Raw genomic sequence first — 5,651 nt, 5'->3', positions numbered from 1 at the left:
AGGCCGTACCGTCTCACCTGTCCTGTTTCGACAAAGTCCTACATCGGTTTCACATTTAGCTCTCCTCTGGCACTCACGTTTCTTAATTTGTCTAGTTTCGTCACTCCAAGTATTAATAAAAAATCTTGGGTAATGGTCTTCACACGGTCTTTTCATAAGGCCGTACCATCTTACCTGTCCTGTTTTACACAAAATCCAACACTGGCTTCACATTTAACTCTCTTTTGGTAATCAGGTTTTTTAACCTCTCTAGTTTCGTTACTCCAAATATTAATCATAAGATTTTCATTTCTGCAGCTTGATTTTGGGTTTTGATTTTAATACGGTTGTGAGATTCCAGGACTTTGATCCATAACATAATATTGATCCTATTATGGTTTTGTATATTGTAGTCTTTACATACCGTGGTTTGCTAATAAGAACACGGGTACGTGTGTTCACTTATGCAAAACAGACCACTTGGAAAAATAAACTAACGAAGCAGAGCGCTTTCGTATATTACATCTTCAGTGCACTGAAGATGTACTATACGAAAGCGCTCTGCTTCGTTAGTTTATTTTTCCAAGTGGTCTACTTTGCATTCCGTGGTTTGTTTCTATCTTTCAAAGCAAATAATGATAATATAAATTGATTCAATATGTGAGCTGATAAACAAATCGATAAAATGAAAAATAAGATAAGGAATACAGATTGCCTGAAGGGCGCTAAGAATAATATGTTACCAGATAAATACACAAATTTGTGAAAAATCGTAAAAGGAACAATAATCCAGGTGAACAAAACAAATTCATTGTAGGTAAATTTTGCAGACAGAGACCTAAAGATCCAAAGCCGTATATTACGATAAGGTAATTAGGTAAATGCACACACACACACACACACACACACACACACACACACACACACACACACACACACACACACACACACACACACACACACACACACACACACACACACACACACACACACAAGACGCACACACACACACACACACACACACACACACACACACACACACACACACACACACACACACACACACACACACACACACACACACACACACACACACACACACAAGCACTCAAAAGTACCTGCACAACCACCACAAAAAAGGAGGTAAGAGAGAAACGAATAAAAGAACAAACATCTCCCGGAACGGGGAGAAGGGAAACATTGAAACAGACCATAATTTTGTTCCTCCTAACGTGGAATCGGGGAGGTTAGGGGGAGGTAGGTTGGTGATGCCACATGCGCGAATGACGTAACCTCACGATGGGGAGGAAAAATAGGGGGAACTGAATGACGTAACCTCACGGTGGGGAGGAAAAATAGGGGGAACTGAATGACGTAACCTCACGATGGGGAGGAAAAATAGGGGGAACTGAATGACGTAACCTCACGGTGGGGAGGAAAAATAGGGGGAACTGAATGACGTAACCTCACGATGGGGAGGAAAAATGGGGGGAACTGAATGACGTAACCTCACGGCGGGGAGGAAAAATAGGGGGAACGGTTATCCGGTTATGAAAGGGGTTAATCGAGGAGCCGTGGCAGAGTTGCACGAATTAAGAGTTCCCGAGAGCGTAATGGCATCGGCGACATGAAGGCTGTCGACCGAAATGGCCGTTGTTTGGAGCCATCAGGACGGGGCCACTGGGAACGGTCTTCCATGGGGTCACTCAGTCTCTCTCTCCCTCTGTCTGTCTGTCTGTCTGTCTGTCTGTCTGTCTGTCTGTCTGTCCGTCTGTCTGTCTGTCTGCTTGTCTGTCTGTCTGTCTGTCCGTCTGTCTGTCTGTCTGCTTGTCTGTCTGTCTGTGTCTTTCTATATCCGTCTCTCTCTCTCCCTCTCTCTCTCTCTCTCTCTCTCTCTCTCTCTCTCTCTCTCTCTCTCTCTCTCTCTCTCTCTCTCTCTCTCTCTCTCTCTCTCCCTCTCCCTCTCCCTCTCCCTCTCCCTCTCCCTCTCTCTCTCTCTCTCTCTCTCTCTCTCTCTCTCTCTCTCTCTCTCTCTCTCTCTCTCTCTCTCTCTTTCTCTCCCTCTCCCTCTCTCCCTGCGCCCTTTCTTTCCCTCTCTTCCTCTCTCCCTTGATTGGAGCTATTTCGGGGTAACTTTTTTCGATCGGATTACGATTTTTTTCCTGAATTACTAGAAAAAGTAATCAAACGGACGTCACGTCCCGCCAGATGAGCATATCAATAAGCCAACCTGCCTATCGACGCGGTCAGCAACCCTCAGATTTCTTTTCCTTTCTGACTTAATTTCTTTCTTGCTCTCTTTCCTTTTCCCATTTCTAAACAGTAAGAGGAAAGAAAGGAAGGAAGGAAGGGAGGAAGAAAGAAAGAGAGAAAGAAAGAAAGAGAAAAAGAAAGAAAGAGGGAAAGAAAGAAGAAAGAGAGAAAGAAAGAGAAAAAAGGAAAGAGAGAGAGAGAGAAAGAAAAAAAGAAAGAGAGACAGAGAGAAAGAGAGAGAAAGAAAGAAAGAAAGAAAGAAAGAAAGAAGGAAAGAAGAAAAGAAGAAAAGAAAGAAAGAGAAATGAAAGGAGAAAGAAAGAGAGAAAGCGAGACAGTAAGAAAAAAGAAAGAGAAAAAAAAGAAAGAAAAAAGAAAGAGAAAGAAAAAAGAGAGAGAAAGAAAGAGAGAGAGAGAAAAAAAAGGAATTCATTTGAGGCAGCAAAGTCTGGGTTTTAATATCGTGAGGGGCTGTTACTGACTGGAATCAGTTGCGAGAAGCGTCTATCGTTGCATAGCACCTATTATATCTATTTGTATATTTGTTTATTTATCATCTATTTATACATTTTATTAGTTAACATATTTGTTAGTTCATCCATTACTTTATTCATTTATCTAATCATTTATCAATTCATGTATATGTTTTTTTTTTACAAAGGATTACAAAGGCGGAGCATGCCGACAGGAGACCTTTTGATCCATATCTAGGTCGGATGCGAAAAAAAAATCATATTAATAATAAAATGATAAATAAAAACTATGATAATGTAAATAACAAATAAAATACATAAATAAATGCATAGGTATACTTAAATGATAAACAAACAGGTAAATTGTAAATGATAATAAATTGACATATAACTAATTATAAATGAAAATCAGACAGAAAATGATAACAAAACAAAAACAAATAATATAAGATAGATTAAAATCATTACAGCATCTTACTTAGGTATTTATCTAAATGATTCTTAAAGCTTCGAACTGAACTACATTGCACTACCTGTGCAGGAAGTTTATTCCATTCATTAACTACACGGTTGGCAAAGTTGTTTCTACCTACTTCCAAATTGAATCTATTTCCGGACAGTTTGAGACCATTGTTTCTTGTCTGATTCTCATTCAATGTAAACATTTGGTCACTTTTGATGTTGTCAACTCCCTTTAGAATTTTAAAGACCTGTATCAAGTCACCTCTGAGTCTACGTTTTTTTTAGGGAAAACAGATTCATATGTTTTAGTCGATTTTCGTATGATTTATTTTTTGTATGTGTATTCATAAATGCTTATATACATTTATATATATATATATATATATATATATAATATATATATATATATATACATACATACATATACCAAGGCTTTTTCCCCCTTCCAAGGGAGGTAGCCACAAAGGGAAAGGCATAAAAACACTCCCACCCATTTCATCCCTAAATACACTCCACACCCCTCCCACCCTTCCTCTCATCTGAGCACCTCCTGGATGACGGGTCATCCCTGACCCCTGCCCACCGCCCTGGGTCAGAAGCAGTGTCGCATATATATATATACACACACACACACATATTACCTAATATATCTTGCTGAGGAAGCCACTTTCCTAACATCACATTGTCAGACACCATCTCCAGTTCTCCTTCATATTTCCATATCACCCTCTGCTTCATCTGAGCAAAGGCCTGGACAAAGAGGTCACGATACTCAACAGGCAGTGTTTTCCCTTTGGCCACAGACCCCAAACTGAAGTAGATGATACCATGTTCTGCTCCTTCAATCCAATCAAGTAAGTCCTTTGGAAGTGGTTTGGATGGTTTACAATGCATTCCAGCAACCTGGATCTGGGAAGGCAGGAGTGGATAAGTCATTTCTAAGCTGTAGTGATAGTTCAACAATGCTAAACTCATATTCTTCTCAATATCCAGGAGGGGTGGGAGGTCAGGGAAAACCTTGCTAATCTCCTTTTGGACAAGTGGAATAACAGCCCATTTCCTCCAATAAATGGCTGTCATGAGGTGGAAGAAAATATTTGCAGCTCTAGTGAAGACATTCATGGGAAGTTTAAATTCCTTTGCCAAACTGGGGGCATAAGCCGGGTTCAGAACATTCCCTAGAACTGCACTCTGACGGTAGTCCATCCCAGGTGTGGAAACTGTGATGAAAGGCATCTCATGGACAAATGGATATGCTACCTCATTAAACATGTGATTGACTATGATGATGTCAAACTCCTTCCTCTGCTCATAGAGGGTCTTGACACTGGGAACATGGTACACAGTTTTCTGGCAATGGGGGGCAATGCAGTCAGGAATATGCTCAAACCTCCTCCAGGTTGCTTCCGTACGTCAAACATGTTCATCTTGTCAGTATTAAAATCCTCCAGGCCATGGTTGACTTCATGTATGTTTGGATGCTTTGCAGTAGGTGGCAAGTTTGTTTATGATTATCTATTCAGTTATATATTTATCTATTTATTTACCTATTAGTTCATTTACCTTCACTTGTCTATTGATTTATTAATCTATTTATATATTTTTATTGATTAATTTATTAATTAATTTATTCATTTATCGACAAACAAATGAATTGATTGATTGATTTGTTTTCTATTGATTTAATCTGCAAACACAAAGGATTACAAAGGCGGAGCATGCCGACAGGAGACCTTCTGATCCATATCTAGGTCGGATGGAAAAAAAAAATCATATTAATAATAAATAAAAACTATAATAATGTAAATAACAAATAAAATACATAAATAAATGCATAGGTATAGTAAAAAAAATAATAAACAGGTAAATAGTAAATGCTAATAAATTGACATATAACTAATAATAAATTAAAATCAGACAGACAAATTATAACAAAACAAAAACAAATAATATAAGATAAATTATAATCATTACAGCACACACACACACACACACACACACACACACACACACACACACACACACACACACACACACACACACACACACACACACACACACACACACACACACACACACACACACACACGTGACGCTGTGGTTAGAGTTCTCGCCTGCCGCTACGGTGGTCCGGGTTCGACTCCCGCCCAGGGCTGAAATAATTTCAGTATCGCTGCGCTGTGGGGTGTTACTCCAACTCTCGTGGGGGGGGAGTTGGGTGTGTGTGTGCGTGTAAGGCCACAGTATTACCCATAGATCGGTCATACGAGCTCTGAGCTCTCATCCGGGAGGTTAATAACTGTCGATCACGATTCGAACACGTGATCCAAGACCCTTGTAGTGAATCACACACGTACTTGGCATACTCTATGACAAAAAAAAAAAAAAAAATCACCTCAGTGACGTCAGACCTAGAATCATAGGAGCCTTATTTCTCCAATGTGTGTGTTGACTCCAAAAGCCATTTATTCAGTTGATTTTCCT

The 5,651-nt window shown here is 39.5% G+C and overlaps 1 pseudogene; it reads right to left on the bottom strand.

Moving 5' to 3' along the window:
• Window positions 1-4,665, bottom strand: part of LOC143027499 (UDP-glycosyltransferase UGT5-like) — a 13,013-nt pseudogene extending 8,348 nt beyond the window's left edge.
• Window positions 4,666-5,651: the final 986 nt, after the last annotated feature.

The sequence above is a fragment of the Oratosquilla oratoria genome, chromosome 1, assembly GCF_046742065.1.
Source record: "Oratosquilla oratoria isolate Oo_2021 chromosome 1, ASM4674206v1, whole genome shotgun sequence".
Taxonomy (NCBI): domain Eukaryota; kingdom Metazoa; phylum Arthropoda; class Malacostraca; order Stomatopoda; family Squillidae; genus Oratosquilla; species Oratosquilla oratoria.
Note: the sequence above shows the minus strand (reverse complement) of the source record. Positions and strands in the feature narration are given on the sequence as shown.